Below are 16,031 nucleotides of genomic sequence, written 5' to 3' on the forward strand. Positions count from 1 at the left end.
AATATATTGATAAAGGGGTTGTCATCTGGAGGCAGTGAACTGTCAATGTATGCATGTAGGTGTCTAATGCCACTTTTATTTGTATAATGCATCCACCCTTTCAGACTGTCACCCACGTCTCTAGAGACCAGCAAACAGTAGTAGTTTGGACAAACCTCTTCTGTGCCAAGTCCTGATAACAACAACAATAAAAAAATACAGCAGCTGATGGCCACTGAAGGACTGCAGACAGCACATGTAATATCTGGCGCCATCTACTGTGTATCCGTGCATCATAAAATGTTAGTGTAACACTATACTGAAGTGACAGACTGTCTGGGGATAATTGGCCACCATCATTTCATTGACTTCCACAGAAAAGTGGTTCTTTCGTTCTTTTCTCTTCCATTCACAGAAACACGTGTCAAGGTAATAATGTTTTTGCTGCTACCTTTGCACCTGGTCACTTGTTCCATAAATGAAGGGGACACACACACTCATGTTTTCTAGATTAGAAACCACCATGCTCAGTTGTTTACTCCAGATTCACTACCATCCCGCTATCTTTTTAGGATTTTCTTTTGCTTTGATCCAACACATTATTATCATATTACATAAATATTCCCAAATACCTTTGTTTTGAAATAATGCACACACACTGGACAATTCTTCAGAAAGATAAACACATATTGCTAAACCCCAGAGGCTTTTATAGGTCACAGAATAAGCCTTCATTTCTAAGAAAACTCAATAAACAACTGAGACTTACTGTTGCACATCTGTACTTGTGAGCACACTGTAATAATCACACTCTAGTCATGAGTTGTTTGAAATCATTTCTTATTCAGTCTTTATTTAACTATCAATATAAAAGTACAAAGTTATAAATGAATGATATAAAATAAAAGTTTCAAGGTCAACAGAATTTTCCTTGTTAATTTACAAATAAGTACAAATCTGTGGAGGGATTTTTCATCTTGCTATTAAAAACGTAATGTAATTCATTACCACTCACCGAGTTAATGAAACCTTTAAAATCGCTTGCCAGTCTTGTCATGCTCAGTAAATGAGAGCCTGTCGATATTTTTCTTAACACAGTGCTGACAAGAATGTGTGTGCTCCTGTGATGTATTGCTGCCCTCCAGGGAAGGCAGTAGGTTGTATAGTTAGCTCCTGATGGGGCAAAATCACAACCCTGAAACCACACAACCTACTACCTCACCCTGTACGAACACCATTAGTCATCCAGGTGGGTAGGAGGATGATCTGAGGGTTTGTGCAGAGATGTAATCTGATCACACTGTGCATCATGACAGAGCTACTGTGCTATTATTAAAGATACATTGTAAAATGGGAGTTAAACTACCACATTCCTGCACAAGTAAAATATTTATTTAAATATTAGTTATTTAGGACATGTTGTTAAAGCATTTGCAATTATAATAACCAAAAATACCTATGAGAAACTGCAAAATGAATCCCTCAGTAGTGAAAACAAGTTACATTCTTAATGACAATCTTCCACAAACCACACTACAGCAGCTGATTTAGGTCATCTTCATTGTCTATACAAATTCCTCTCTAACTCATCTGCTTTCTTTCTGCAATTCCTTCTTTCTCCTCCTTTAATCAGATATGTTATTCGTCTGCCCAATATTATATAAGATTAGCCTTAATTACTTGTGCATAAGTAAAAAAAAAAAAAATAACAAAAGTAAAAACTCAGAAAAATTACGTTTCCACACTGGCCAACCTTCTGATGATGATGCCAGCCCAATCGCTTCAGGAAAGACAGTAAGTTGTATAGTCATCTGACAGCTTGGGAATGACCCTAAAACTATACAACCTACTACCTCACCCCAAAGGACAGTTTGTCTCCTGTAGGTGTCTCTCGTGTCCCACAGACGATGGTCGACCTGCTTGGAGGAATAAAAACTCAAAACGATAAACAGCCTTTGGAAACCAGACAAAGACAGCAGAATGGCAACATATGCATGTACACACATTTTATGGTGTGTGGGTTAAGTATTACTGACATGTACTTTCTTTTGAGCACAGGAACATAAATATTTATTGAGCTATATCTTGAGATAAAGATTAGAACATAAAAACCAGTGGGCAAACATACTGAATCAAATATATATATAGTATGTTTTTTTTCTCATTTTAAACAAAAAATTTCAAACTTTTATTGACTTATTTTGCGAGTGATTTTTAACTGCTTGCTTCATCGTATTTATGCAATGTATTGATTTTTAATTTCATATTTTATGCTTATTTGCATTACAATTTCAACATTTATAGATAAGTGAGAGTAAAGGTGAGTGAACTGTATCTCAAATTGATAAATGCTGCAGATCAAAGAATGCTGTCAGAATACTTCCTGCATGTCACCCGCGCTCGACACATGACCTCATCTCTGCAGTGTTGACCTCAGGTGTGTGCAGTGTTGTCAGTTCACCTTCTCTCAGGTTTCCTCATCCTGATGGGAGACAAATGAAAGGAGAGTGTGAGCTGCTGTTGGGCCTCAAAAGGTCAGACTTCACATTTTGTCTTCCACATGAGCATCGTGTAACAGCAGAGCTCCACTAAGCATGTGAACCTGAGCACTCAGATATAATACATGCCAGACACAGAAAGCACTTTCCGTACGTGTTGGGGTTTTGGTGTGTAAACACCTGCACACAAAAGCCGGTGCTCTGAAGTTTGCACATGACCTTTTCATCTGTATTATTTATGAGGATCCTGTTTCTAGATCTACATAGTGGCTTAGTTAACACCTATTAGGTAAACAAACAAACTTAACAGTTGACTGAGCAAAAAACTTTCACCATAAACTTAAAACGATTTAGATGAGCAGCCTGAAGCGACCTGTCATGCTTCATCTGTAGCCCATATGGGTATGTCACAGGAAATTGTGGTTTAAATGAGCATAAATTTGTATGTCTGTGTGTGTTCAGCTGAAAGGTCAAGCAGACAGGTTGTGGTTGTTTCAGGGAGTTTCCTGAGTGAGACAGGAGAGGCTGCGGCTCTGCTGTGGTTTCCCCACAAGCAGGGGCACAACAGGGGAGACCTGAGGAAGTGAGATGGGGTTCGAACTTATAAAAGTGAGTCACTGCCTTAACTCCTCACACGCACGCACACGCACACACCTGTTTGCGGCCTGTTTTTATTGCCGGCTGGTTATCCCATAAATGCCACACAAATCTCTTCGGGAGCTATTTAATGTCCAAGCCCGTGAAGTCTATAGTAGACCTGACTGTATCTCACTGCTAATGTGTGTACAGTGAGGTATCCGGTTTACAGGAGGAGATCTTTTACTTAAAGCGTCAATTCAGGCAAATTGCAAAAAAACATTTTATGACAGGTGGTGGCATCTAACTGCAGTTTAATGTGCTCAAGGTTTCAAAAACAGATACATGGCAAAAAGTTCTGATATATGTAAGTCCTGCATTTCTTTTTTATATAACTTGAAACTGAAAAAGTAATGATTTGTAGGGTCTGCCTACCCTCCAATACGATGGAGGTAAAGGTAAAGGAATTTTCATTGTGTTGTTCACGGAAAAACGTCACTCTTCCACTGAATAGTTCACAGTCAAGTGAAACAATTTTTCTAATGAAAAATAAGTGCCCACAATCAGTGTTTCAGGTACTGACTTTTCTGTTGAGGACAAAAAAGTCTTCTGTACTGCTCTAACTTTTTAAATTGTTAGTGTTCTGAGGTGTAACTGACAAGCAGCCTGTAGCCAGGTGCTCTCCTATAGTTTCTCCAAAAAACATTCACCCAACATTTTGGGAACACGATGCCATAAACTGTAAACCTGACTTAAACTGTCAAAAAGGATTCTTACAATTACTTGGGATCAACCCATGCACTCTTTGAAGTGAGCAGATCTTGAGTAAAGATCTTGAGTTTTGTCTAAGCGAAGGATTTTGAATAAAATTGTAAAATAAGCAAATATAAATCAAAAGTATAAATGTTTTTCCCCACTGTGTTCTTAGATTTTACTTGTTATTCTGAGTTTTACGTAACGGTGCACAAGGTCTCGATTCCACAGGAAAGACTGAGAGATAAGAAGAATATCCATAACATAAAAACCCGTGACCCTAAAATTAAACCTGTGTCCATATTTCTGTGTGAGTCTGCTGCTCTAGGACTCCATCCAAAATATTCATCACAATCAGGTGCCTTGAAATGACAAACACTCAAAAAACCAAACCTTAACCTGCAGTGGACCAAATCCACCAACAGGTGTCATGTCTCCCCAAGTGCACAAGTAGAGTGTGTAAAGAGCTAAAGGCTACCGTGACAATAAGGCCTTTGTGCTGTTCCGGGTGCCAGCCCGTGTGCCCTCGTGTACTGTTTCCCACTAATCTTCATTTGACCTTTAGGCTGATGGCTTTTCTTTCCCCCCTAATTTCCTTTGAGAAGATTATCTTTGAGCTGAGGTAGAGCCTTACTGATTCAGAGGACATGACATACACATCGTTCCGCAGACTGTTTTTGATGGGACATGTCACTCGCTGCCACGGTGGCTGCTGTGCGCTGGGAACAATGTGAGCCGGATTGTGTTCAATAAACTAATGAAACTGTGTTAATTGTGTTGTGTGCCTGCCAGCTGCTGAAAGAGAAGACCAAGTCATGTGCATTTCCAGCTGGAGACAAGGCAGAAGTCATTTTTTGACTTTAAGAATTTGGCTGTGTGGTGGCATCCGTGCACACACACACGCGCACACACACGTGGTTGAATAAATATAAATGAAACATATACAAAACTAATAGAATGTTAAACCAACCTTCACACTGACGTCTGACCAGGAAATACAGATTAATTCCAAATAATGAATCTGCAAACAAAAGAGAAAAACAGATGTAAATATAGTTATGTTTATACACATTTCTGTCTACACACACCCCAAAGTGTCCATGTAGCCACTGGGTCATAAAATTACCAAGCAGCTACTTGAGTGTATCATTAAGGGTGATGTAACATATGTTACAGTGATCATCATTTAGAGTGAATAACCATATTACCATATACTGGCCAGTGGTGAAAAAGCTGGGATTCATCTCTCAGAAAAGCATTATTGTGCTATTAGAATTATTAATTAAGTTCTGTCTTTTTGTTCAGTTGTGAACAGTTATTATAATTTTCTGCCATTTGCATTTTTTTATTATTATGGTTGAATTTTAGTTTTTAAAAATTAAATGCTGAAATTATAAAGCATATTGAATTTATAAAAACATCAAAATAAACAATTTGGCATAATAAATGAACATATTTCAAATGAATCTATAGACAAAAAACATATGTTCTTGTTTTTAGTAATATATTTTTTTAAATTAAAGGTGTCTTCCTTTCATTTATACTCTCTTTCACTTTCTCTCTCTCACACATGCACACACACATACACACACACACACACACACACAAAGTGAAGGCAATTTTGAAAAAAAAAGTCTCTTATTATATTTAATAATGAAATAAATTAAATAAATAATTACAAATATTTTTACAATTAATTACAAAAATATTTTCCCCAGGGAAAAAATATCCAATTATCTAATAGGATTTTTTAAAAACACCAGAATGGAAAAATGATACTAAATAAATATTTTTATTTCCTTTTTTACAGGTTGAAATCAAGCCACATGCACGTATATACATGTGTATGTTGATGGGCGTGTGTGTGAGTGTGTTTGCAGAATATGTGTACTTCAGACTTTGTATGCAAATAAAATTTAAGATATAGCCACAAATCGATGTTTCTGATATATTCAAATTCACCTTGTAAAACAAACCCCTTTGACTTCACACACACACACACACACACACACACACACACACACACACACACAATTGAAACAAAAAGAGCTGTACAGTAACTGAAATAAAATGCATCTAAATACCTTTAATACCTCAGTTCCTCTCCGGTTTGCTGCTTGGCAAATTAAAACTCCCTTTTTGAGCCAAACTTCAAAAGCACCAGTAATACACACATAGCTCTGACTTCATTTTTAAAACTGACATCCTCATCATGGCTGTAAGTGCTCTGAACAACACACAAATGTCTGTGTGTGCTTTTTAAAATGCGCCCTTGTACCTTTTCATTACGTACATGTTTCTCTGCATTATACTCAAATGCACCTGTGTATGTTTGAGTAAGACTGTGTGGCCATCTGTAGTATATGCATTGTTTGTGAATGCTCAGAGGGGGCGGCTGTGCCCTGCACTCCTTAGGAGAGGCGTGGGAACCCCATTCATCTTAGGACTCAGGGTTCATTATGGGGTACATAGCATCAAATGTGTCTGGGTGTGTGCCTGCATGTGTTTGAGTGAGTGTGTGTGTATGTGGATTTCTGTAATGCATATGTCCAGTTTCCACAATTCCATTCAGTTTATAGGTTTATCAGATACATGTACAATTTTATAAACCAGATATGCAGATTTGAGGTTATGGAATAATACATTATTATTATATTATATTATAATTATTACTTTTTTTTAAGAATTCCTCAGTGGTCTATCATTCACAGTGTAAAGGTCAAGCTTTTTTTTCTTTAAGTACAGAAATTCACGGTCTCCTGCATAAAAACGTAGAAATAAATTGACACGTAGTTTTAATTTTGCATGAGAATGTTAATTTTTATAAATTCCAACATCTACCTAGGCTTCTCAGGTTAAAAAATCAACATTTTGAAAAAATAAAATGTATGGTTTTCATACATTTTACTCTTACTCTTATTAATGACACACATACCTTAAAAATAAGAGCGAATTTAAGTATGTAGAGGACAGTTTGAAACATGTCAAAGATGTCAGGTAAAAATGCTACAAAATATTTTCAGTGTTTTTTAAAACTTCATTTACAAACCCAGCATTTCCAAATTACAAAAATGTATTAAAGCATGTTTCTCCGTATTTCCCCGATTGCCGTTTGACTGTGCTGCAACGGGGAGGCGGCAAAAAACTTCTAACTTTTGTTTCTACATTAGGTTTTCTGAACAGAATCTCATGGAATAAAGCAGAAAGAGAAATAATTTAAAAAATAGAGAGCGGATGAAAGTCAAAACCAGTCACATCTCTTATTTGGCTCTGTTGCACTTTGTGAAATGGCCGGTGTAGAACAACAACGTGTCCCTTCTCTAAATACTTTATCAAAACATAATTTCCTTTAGCCATGGTCTTGAAAACAGAGGTTCGAACAGGCGAGTGCGGAAAGCGAATACAGGGTTTCCTGCCGGGGGTGACGGTGATGGCGGAGCTCACGCCAGGCCCTGTAGTGTGAGCGTGGTGGATGAATAGGCCTGTCAAATGTAGGATGTAGGTGGGATGACTAGAGCTATCTGTGATGACTCACACTGCCTCCACTCCTACCTAGTGGTCAGGAAAACTCTGATGTGCTGAGGTGTTCAACATGAGCCATATCGACAGGCAATGTGGGAAAAAATATACATTTTAAACTAGGACCCTTTTGAAACACTGTTTCATTGGCGATAATTAAATGACGCCATGCTGGGTGGCACTGATAAGGGGTGTGGCACACAGTTTTTTTCATTATGTGGAAAATAAGATATAATACTGAAAAAACAGAGTTGGAATTTGTCCTCAGAGATGAAGCAGGTGTGACACAAATGTTAATGAGTACATAACTTTTAAAAAGAAAACTGCTGTATGTGGTTTGAAATACACAACTCAAATACTGTGTCGATAGCTCACAGTGCTTTGAATTTCATTGCGTCTTAAAACCATTCAATCGTGCTAAAGCTCGAAATGACCATAGCATAATGCCTTGAAGCATTTATTTTGTTTACACATAGAGGGAAAAATTATAACACATTATAGTTCAGCCGTATTAGTAAAGTATGATAAACGGTATGTCCAAAAAGCCTGTTCAAGGCTATTTTAAAGTTGTGTGTGGCCACGTGTCAGCACTGACCCATTTTAAATGTTTAACCTTCTACTGCAAACCTTGCAAATATTCACTAAGAGGAGGTTTGAATGAGAAAACTCAGTGTGGGGGGCACAGTTAATAGTTTTCTGATATCTGACCAATAGAGAAAAGAAGAGTGAGAGACACAGAGACTGAGAAAGAGAGAGAGGAAGAGCGAGTGGTGGTGTGGCTCGGCCTTGCGTAGCAGGCCTTGTCTGGCCCTTAGCCCAACATTACAGCACTGGTCCCTCTCTGCTCCCTCCAAAACCTTCTCTCTTTCACACACAGACACACACACACACACACAGACATAGACACACACACACACACACACACACACACACATGAAAGGCCAACCCAGTGTGCAAAACTGCAGGTAGGAACTCACCGGAGGAGAGATTAATTTGGTTTTGTTTAAAATTCAAAGTCCATGCCACATTTCGTCCCTGGTACCTATATTTAGTTAAGTCTCCTCTTTCTGGATAGTCAGGTAGCCTGAAGCAAAACAACACCCAGACATAATGTTTGAACACACAAACATGGAGATCGGGTCAAACGAAGATGCTCTCCAGCATTGGTTTTGTCTTGTGTGTTTCATCGTTTTGGGAAAAGAAAACCTATGTGTGCATGCTTCTAGCACATAAACATAAAAGGCACACGCACACAGCCTTGCACGCACACCGCAAACACTCACCTCTACACCCACACACAATCTTTGACTTACCCATTGAGCCGGCACACACACAACAGCCATCAGCTATCCAGGCTAAAGCTCAGAAATCTCTGCTGTTCATTGTGTTGGATCCCTCGGCAGCTGCACACAGTATGTCCATATATGCTCTCTGTAGACAAGGGCTGGGAAGGAGCTTGTATTCAGTCACAGAGCTCTGCACTCCCTGCAAGGAGTAGGCGGGCACGCCAATGAGAGACCCATTCAGAGTCCCAGAAAGTGCCAGTCTTCCTGTCTGCTTCAGAAAACCTTGTCTATATGTGTCCCTATCTGTCTGGGTTTTACTCTGTCAATCTGGCCACCTCACCCTAAACCCGTCTTTAAGCCTCGGGTAACCTGCCTAACCTCAGCTAACTGCTTTCTTATATTTACAAACCAGCTTTCCTCGCTCTCCTGTCTGCGACCTCCTAGTCTGAGACTGTCAGGGCCTGCCACAATAGGGAGGCCATGTGGATATCCCATGGAGTCGCGTGTTCCTCCCGTCTGGCAGTTAACAAGGCTTTGAATGAGGAATGTTAGCAAACAGAGCCCCTGAATGTCGGGTGAATGCTAAGCCAGGCAGCCAGTCAGATCGCAGTACTGGCCCGGGCATATGAATAATGCAGAAGACTAACAGGGAGGAGAGGAGGCAAGTCTCCACCTCCTACAGCCCCTTCCATAGTCCACCTGCCCCTCCTTCTTTCCCCGCTCGAAACTCAAATGCCTTCACGGGCGCAAGAGAGCAGAGGGGGGGAAAGAGAGACTTAAGATCTCTTCTGCTGCTACTCACTCATGCAAAACAAAAAAGTCTGCAAGAAGAGAATAGTTACACATGCACACACATGTAATTGCTACAAATCAGTTCTTGAAACATGCCACTTTTTTCCTGTCACTGGGAACTATCTCACTCTTTTTTAGGTTTTTGTGTCTTTTGTTTGAAATTGGCACCTGTCCCAGAAAAAGCCCCATTGCTGCTCCGCCCTCCTGCTCTCTTTTCACTGGAGACTGCCCATAAGAGAGAGAGAGAGAGAGAGAGAGAGAGAGAGAGCGTGAGGAAGAGAGGGTGGGGCAGAAAACCCATAAGAGGGAGAGGTTTAGCGATGGAAAGGGTGAGGAAGGTGGAGGGCAAATGAGATAAGAGCAGAGGAAAATACACGAGTAACCATTTGTTGAAATCAAGATCCATGCACAAGTAATGTGAAATCAAGAACCTGGTCGAACAACATGCTAAACATGCTTCGTCCTCGCCTTTAGGAAGACTTGTGATGAAAAAAAGCATGGCGAGCAATCAAGTAACGTGCTAGAAAAGCTTTCGCATCATGGTTGGGCACAAACCAAAACCCATGATTCTCCCCAGTCCAGTTTAACTCTTATGGCAACAACCCTGAAGAAACAAAAACTGACCAAAAGCATATGATCAATGCCCGTGAAATAAAAAAAAATTGGGTCCCAAAAAAAAATTTCTTCGCAAATGGCGCAGCAACATTGAAGCAGGAGTAAGGCAAAGCCACTTGTTGCATGATATTGAGGAGCAGATCTTGCAGAGAGAAGTGAGAGTAGGCAGAGGGTTAAAATCCTGGTACTGGGAGTAGTAAAAAAAATCCCTCCCTCTTTTGGCACAGACTAGCTAAAGGGGAGGGCCCGCCTGTAGAAATAGCAGCAGAGCGTTTTTCCCCTCTTTTTTTTTCAGAGCAGCAGCGTCCTAGTCTACACCCTCTCGCATGTGGCCGGGACCCAGGGATAGAGGAGAGCGATGGATAGAAAAAGAAGCAAAAGCAGAGAGGGGAGGGGGTCAGAGAGGGAGGGGAGAAGAGCTGTGAGTGGAGGAAAAAGGGCTCAGCTGATGATGAAACAGGGACGTGTGGGAGTGCGTGCACACTACGTGTTTTCATCACCAACCTGGCGCGACGTGTGTGTGCACGAGCCGTGTGGGGGAGGGAACTGGGGGGTAGGAAAGGCAGAGCAAAGAGACGCACACACAAATGATTAAAGGAGTCTGGGACTACACCTAACTTTGAGATTCATGTGACAGATTAACGATTCATCTCTTTCTTGCGGTAATACTACTTTATCACACATTTGTCTTTGACCTAAATGCCCCTCACCAGCAACTGGAAGCAACAGCAGGCACCTAATAAAGGCCCAAAACAATATTTTGGCACAGTCACTGATAAATATAGTCTTAAGTACTGATGACCTTAGATATGTTAATGAGTTAAAAAGCTACAGTGACTGTTTTGGCAGCTTATCAAATCCAGATAAGCACCTGGGTGCGACTGCTCGCCATGATTGCAACAGTGAACCATGCTGTAAAATCCTGTAATATTTACCGCAGTGCGCCCGCCATGTGCCCTTACTAGGCCACCCTCGCTTTGCTGCAAACTGCAGCAGTATCAGCGGACCTGCGTGCGAATAAGGAGAAGAGAAATGTCGGGCAGTAACCGAACAATAAAATGGACTCTGCTGATGACTCCGCTTGTGTCCTGTACCCTCCTTCCCCTCCACCTCCCCTTTAGTGTCCAGCCTATTCTGTCTCCCACCCTTTCTTGTCCTTTCAGTAGCACTGTTATAGCCTACAGTAATAAACAGCACTGCTCTGAACAGCTAGTGTTAATTTAAGCTTGCATTAGGAGGATCTGTTTTCATGTGTTTTGTGCCAGATGCCACCCCTGCTGCCTTCCTCTCTCTTTCCTTGTCTCATGCACACCTACCAACCTTTGCATCAGCCTGCTGCTGAAGGTTATTCGCACCCGTTCAGTTTCCATCTAACTTCTCTCCTCAAAAACTTCTCTCTGTGGCCAAAACGCTGTAATGCCCCTTCGTTCTTTGCAACGGATTCCCCTATAGCAGAAAAACAACTTCCTCTCTTTTGGACGCCATTCCCCTCCCTCCAGTCTTCTCTTTCCCAAAGAAACCCAAACTCTGCACAGGCAAATTTTTTCCCTCCTCTCTCCCCAAAGTAGCAGCCGCACAAAAGAGAGGGGAAAAAAGGAAGACTGTCCAAAAAACACGAAGGACCTCGCATCATGGAGCATGGCTAGCTAGTCTTAATTTCAACCTGTCTTATTGATCCTGACGAGTTCAGAGCGGAGCTGCGTACTTTGAATCAAATAAAGGTGGTAGAACCGCTTGAAAAAGATTTTGTTCATAAATATGTTTTTGACCGTGGAGGGGATGACGAAGAGCAGAGCGAATGTCAGCAATCGAGCAGCAAACTAATATGGCCGCTTAGTTAGTAGCTGTCTCTTATGTCTCCACACTGAGTCTTGGAGGCAGAAAGAAAAGGCGTTATGTTGCTGTGTGCAATTCTCAAAGAGAGCGAGAGAGAAAGACAGAGTGAGTGCACTTGTCTTTCCTAACTCTGCTCAGCGTGTCAAATATAAATCAAACAATAGTGTAAACAAATGCACGTTTTACCAGCAATTCAAAGAGTCCCTTCCTCATCTATCTAAAACACTGTTTCTGCTTGTCAGTTGTTTACCATCTAGCATGTGGCAGGAATTCAAAAAACTTGGCAGAGCCTGTTGCACCGTACATCGTGGAGAGTTCACTTGAGGATAAGGCTCTGGTTTTGGCGCAGCTGCCAACTTCTGACACTGTAGCCCTCTGCACGGCCTCGCCCCTGCAGGAGTCGCCTGCGTAATACTGCCATTGATGAAACTCCAATATTAACAGTTTCATTTGTGACACCTCCAAGAGTCCACAACCACATTTTTTTCATAAACCCCTATTCATCTCGAGGGTGCAACCAAGCTGTGCTCCGCTTTATATATTAATTGTAGTGTATCATGGCATATTGCACTGGTAATATTTAATATGCACGCAAGCCAAATTACACTGCTCTGTATATTTTTGCTGAAACACAGTAACAAGAAGAGATGATGCAGATAAACCAGCAAAATGTAAAAGGATGCATAAGGGTGAGAAATCAAATGCAAAACACTATCAAATGAACCTACTGCAGTAAATAGGTTAATGATACACAGTGGCTGTCTGAAAATGAGGTATAGTTCACTTAGGAGCTAAAACAATGGAGCTGTTGATTCAGAGGTCTTATCAGACCCCCAGCACCTTCACATCCTTATGACTCATCCCACAAATCCTGCTTTAAACAAAACCAATCAACATTCACAGATTACATTTATATCACTCACACACACACACACACACACACTGCTGGGTGCTGTACTGCCCTGGGGCAAGCCACACATGCATTACTTTACAATGATATGCGCCACATTAGTTTCGATATTCAGTAGCAAAACAATATGTAGTGTAAATACAGACAAACCACAACATGAACTGTAGTTAATTAAATTAATAGGTATTTACAGGAACTAGAACCATGCAGCAAACAACATTTACTTTATTGGAAATCTGTCACAAGCTTTTTTGTCAAAAAACAAAAAAAATATTTTTCAGCTTTTAGTAACCAATGAATAAAATGCTGTTAAATAAGATAGTAAAGACAGAGTGGTGATCCTCTTTAAATGATCTACTTTCGTGAATATATGATTTACTACAAAATACCAAAGTCTGTCTATTATACACAAGCCTAAGACTTCATCCTGAAATGTAATATCTTATACATACTGTATAAATCCTGCTGTGTCTAAAGCCTATACGAGTCACACTCCGGTGAACACTCTTTGCGGCGACCTGTGCAGCGGGCCGCCCTTCTCTTCAAGGTGGTCTTCAGAGGGGCCCCTGGCAGCACGTGCCTCAACAACTCTATTACAACCGTGACCCCTAAGGTCAGTTTCTGAAGGCTTCTGAACAAAGGCCATGACCCTGGGGTCAGAAGTGTAACACCGGGGGCAAGCCGGGGCCCCACAGCAAAGGGAGCGTGCTGTTTGCTTTGAAAGGTAAGGATCACTAACACAGAGGCCTAATAAGGATTAAGGGGCCATCCCCTTTGGGATGTCATTCTGAGGCCTCATACATCAGTCTCTATTAACCTCCATGACCCAGGGCGGCCATTATCGGGCTATGGGTCACAGTCACTTACACTGCAGTGCTGTAAAAACTAACACTGCGTGCAGTCTCTACCAAGAGTGCCGCTGATTAGAAGGACAAATTGTTTTACGAGGTTAACGTCTTGTCAAATAGGACACAATTCTCCTTTTAAGGAGTTCTGCCTGTCCAGGCAGCTTTCAACTTGTTGCAGTAATTAGCAGATTTGAGTCTTTAAGGAAGGTACTATAAGATAAAAAACATCAAGTTAGCTGTTTTAGTAATAAAACAAAAGCCTGGCAAGTCGTCTGAAAATACATGTACACCTGAAGATCATATGAAAACTATAGAATGTATTTTTTCAATTTGATAAAGAGTTAGAGAGTGTTTGTTAAGACTTAAATAAAAGCAGGTGAGCAAGCACCAAGAGACAGAATCACAAAATGGAGGACAGGAGGAGACAACATGGTGGCCTGAGTAATGCACTCACTCACACACATTCCCGACATTTTGCCAAAACGTGACAACGTTGTACAGTGTACAACATCTCTTCATGAAACAACTTTTTTTTTTCAACAAACAACAAAAAGGACATAATTTAACTGTTGAAGATAAAGACACGAATTACTTTAGACACTGTGGGACTAACCAGATACACAGATTAACCCTCAGCGCTCTGTAAGGAACGTGGAACGAAGAAGCAGCATACACTGCACGCTTTTTGTCAGTTTGATTTTCTTCATTCTATATTTAATGATTTCTTTCTTCACGCTCAAAATATGACGATAAAAATGTATTTCCCTTTTGTTCAAAGTTTATGAGTTTATAAGTGAAAATAATTATTTCATGCCAGACTGATAAATAAGAGTTCGAACTATAAAAGCTTTTCTTTCTCACTTAATATAAATAATAAACAATGAAAATAAGTAAACTCTTTATGTGAAAAACAAGAAACGATAAACCAATTCTATACATCATATGTTCATTAATATTAACACTCACATATAAAACCTTATTATTAACAAAAGAGTGTAAATTAAATCCAAATTATGAATGAAGGTAATAAAATGTAAGTATTACCAGGAGTGAGCAGTGGTCAGTTGGAGGCAAATTCACTAGGGCATAAAATTATTTTTATGTTTGGGATACATTTTTAAATGAATATGTTTATAAATTAATTTACAATTAATTTAAGTGGCTTGAGAGGATACAAGTCTTTGCTTAAAAGAAAAAGGTTGAAATTTAAATTCGTCATTTTAACTTGACCTAACAACATAAAACAAAATGCAAGTGTTTCTAAAGGATCTCTGCAAACTTTTATTCTGAAAAAAACAAACAAATTAATTATCATTAGTTTTCTATAAATTCTGTTAGACAGAATCTCAGAACAGATTCAAATCTGATCTTTTTTCATAAACTAATCTATATGTCAAAGTTGAAACTTGAAGCACCTCAAACCTCGGAGGAGTAATTCATATCAAAATATACGTTAATATTAAAAACACTGATATGGCTATTTTATAAAGTACTCAGGCTTCACTTTAAGTTAAAAATAATTAAAAGAAATTAAATTCTCAGTTTGTGCAATAATTAGTGTTTCAGAAGGCTGTTACAACACATTCTTTAGAAACTTTTAATCACTTCCTAAAAAAATCACTTCCTAAAAAACCCCCAATAAAAATATATTGCAATAGTCAAGATTGAAAGTAGTCATCTTTGTATACAAAATCATTTAGGTTTCAGATCTTTCAGACATTTTGAATGTGTAATTTGATTTTTTTCCAAATCCATCTGCTTACTTAAATGCATGACCCATCACTGCAAATTCCTTTCATTTCACGAGATGTGATTTTCATTATTTCACAACAAACACTAAGTATTAAACACATTTACATTTTCTTTACTCTATAAAAAGTGATTTTTAATACTTTTATTTTCTAAATTTAGAGGAGGGTAATGAATCTGGCTTAAAGTCTAAATAAACAACATGGTAGAAGTCTGCAAGGTCAAAAAAACATTCTTGAGTATTTCTGAATACAGTTCACACTTATCAAGGGCACTAACTGAGCACTTTGATTTAAATATATTTTTTTGATAATCATTAAGCTACTCACCTCTGAAAACCGAGTTTCTCTGTGTGAAGGGAGCGCATTCGGCAGTAGAGCAGAGCAAAGGTTGAAAAGGAGGAGGACGAAAAGGATCTGTGCTCGCTAGAGACAAGTGTCCAAAACAGCTTTTAAAACAGCCAGACAATAAATCCCAGACAAGCAGCATTTTGACAGCTTCACAGCTCGTCTCTTTGTCAGCTCTTCTCTCATTAAAGTAAGGGTAGTGCTTTAGGAAAATCATTGTCCTCATTTCTGTTAACCATGAGAATCCCCTCTTTAGGTCATCTTGCAATTGTTAGGCTTATTTGGACAGTTTATTTTTCAATTTAGCAAACAGAATAAACTGG

At 39.6% G+C, this 16,031-nt stretch overlaps 1 long non-coding RNA gene across 1 annotated transcript in view; it reads right to left on the reverse strand.

The window, feature by feature from the left end:
- Window positions 1-802: 802 nt before the first annotated feature.
- Window positions 803-16,031, reverse strand: part of LOC137106437 (uncharacterized) — a 30,704-nt gene continuing 15,475 nt past the window's right edge. The window contains exons 3-4 of the long non-coding RNA XR_010911935.1: window positions 4,777-4,827; window positions 803-2,461 (exon numbers count right to left, since the gene is read on the reverse strand). This is a non-coding gene — a long non-coding RNA (uncharacterized lncRNA). The remainder of the gene's footprint in view (window positions 2,462-4,776; window positions 4,828-16,031) is intronic.

The sequence above is a fragment of the Channa argus genome, chromosome 21, assembly GCF_033026475.1.
Source record: "Channa argus isolate prfri chromosome 21, Channa argus male v1.0, whole genome shotgun sequence".
Lineage (NCBI taxonomy): Eukaryota > Metazoa > Chordata > Actinopteri > Anabantiformes > Channidae > Channa > Channa argus.